Raw genomic sequence first — 2,381 nt, 5'->3', positions numbered from 1 at the left:
TTGAGTACAACTATAACGAACGGTCTTGTTAACCTTCTCAGACCAGTCAAAAATACACGATTATCTTACCTGATCGTCTATTGCTGGAATAGCGGGATCCACCAATTCTCGAACTAATGATAAGGCAAGTAGGAAAGCGGATGCTGATTTAAACAGTCGGTTTAGTTTATTTTCTTCAACTGTGGAGAGCGCCGTGGAGGGCCAAGCATTGCAGACGTTCTGCAACGCCGCTCTGCGTTTGATGACGTGGCAAGCGAGGTCAAATTTGTCACAATATTCACGCCATGAATAAAGTAGGAACTAAATTATTGTAACGTTAATGGGGAAATTAAAAATTAAAGCAGTGCCCCTAATTGTCAAACGAAATAAAAAAAAACTAAAAGGGTAATTTTTAAAAAACAACAAACAGTTAACAATCATAATTAGCTAGTATAATATTCTTTATTTTTGGTTCATTACTTCATTTCATGACATCAAAGTGCTTAAAGGCAAATAAGAAATTGATTTTCCTTCTGTTTGCTTTATATTCTTGTTTAAGGTTATTCACAGAGCAATCTATACAAAGAGTTCACCCCAAAAGTTTTAAATAAGATGATTAAAAAATATTTTTTATTTAATATATTGAAATAATTGTATATGATTAACTAATTTATGAGATTGTACCATAATCTAGAAAGAAATACACAAGAAATATATACTGGATAAAAATTTATAGCATTCAGAGATCTTGAAGTTGAGACCAAATAGAATATAGGGAAACCATTAACACTTATTGATCAAGTACTTTATTCCAATACTTTTATTTGAATGGTAAACGATCCGAGCTGAGTTAAATTTTATAGTATTCAAGTTTATTTGATAAAATAATTGAATCAAGTCAAATTAAGTTGAGTCTAAAATGAATCAAAGTATTAAAATGATTGTTCAAACTTAATTTGACTTTTTTAAAAGCTTGAGTTTGGTTTAAGTTTGACTTGAGTTTAGTTCGTTTAGATATTATTGAGCTATCAATTAAATGTTTAATTTATTATTTAAAATTTTTATATTTTAAGATTGTTTGGTTGGTTATTTAGTTTGATAATACAAGTTTATTTATTTATTTTGAAAGTTTATTTGTTTATTTAGCCAGTTGATAAATACTTTTATTGAAGAATATGGTTCACGAATATTATTCACTGATATGACATATAGTAGGTGGCCCCAAGGATAGGGTGGGACAAATAGTAAAGGTGAGGTGACGGTCAAGATTGAGGAGTGCGTGTCCTAGCGGACCATTGTCCCTTGAACAGGGCCTAGCCTCTTCTCATCTATATGACTCTCAATCTACTTCCGACCTGTCCAAGTACCGGTTGAATCCCTAGAGCTCAATCTTTCACTTTTCATGGGCGCGACTCCCAATCTACTCCTAGCTGGTCAAAGTGCCAGTTGGACCCTAGGGCTCAGTCATTCACTTCTCATGGGCATGACTCCCAATATACTTTCGGTCGGCTCAAGCACCAGTCGGACCCCCAAGGCTCAGCCCCTCACTTATCATGGGCATGACCCCCAGTCTACTCTTAGTTGGCTTCTGCACCGGTCGGACCACAGGGCTCGGTTGTTGTGCCACTACCCATGCAATGGTCACGTTGTGTGCAGGCCCATGTAGCCGCCCGACGAGCTCAACAATAATAGAGTCGTCAATCACCCAGCATGTAATCATGCGGGATGGTGCATGATACTACAGTATGTTATACCTGAACATAGTCTCCTCCATATATGTGTGTACCAAAAAGGTAAATGCATATATATACAACCATGACAAAAGCAGCATAAATCCAAGAACATCACATATAACAATGATATTAGTATCATGAATTTAAGGACATGTATCAAACGTGTAAAGCAACTAATTCAGTATAGTGAAGCACTATAAATGCATCTATCTCTATAAACACAGATACGTATGGCAAGAAATAAAAGTATACCAGACTAATGTATAGCAGATAACAGTAGAAGCATGTATCAAGTATCATCTAAGCTAAAACTAGGGAAGTGCTAAATCTATTAATTACTACTAGTTATATGTATACTACACATATCATAAGATAATATCGAAAATATAAGTCAAAGGGTACCCGCCTCAAATAGAAGGTAGTATCAATCCAATCCAAAGTCGAGACGCCCGTCTCGAATCAGAGTCCTGCGTCAAACAACAATACATATATTTTATTTAGCTAAATCAAATGAATAGATAAATAAAATCCCTAAAACTAAATTAGGGCAAAACCCTAATCACATCCATCTTAACCTACCTAATAAATCTAACGGTCAATTAGAATTAGTTACCTAATCCCTAATCAACAATTATATTAGTAATCTAAACTCAAATCAATCTAGTCATT

This window comes from Zingiber officinale, chromosome 7B (assembly GCF_018446385.1).
Source record: "Zingiber officinale cultivar Zhangliang chromosome 7B, Zo_v1.1, whole genome shotgun sequence".
Classification (NCBI taxonomy): Eukaryota; Viridiplantae; Streptophyta; class Magnoliopsida; order Zingiberales; family Zingiberaceae; genus Zingiber; species Zingiber officinale.
This window is presented reverse-complemented; position numbering follows the sequence as displayed.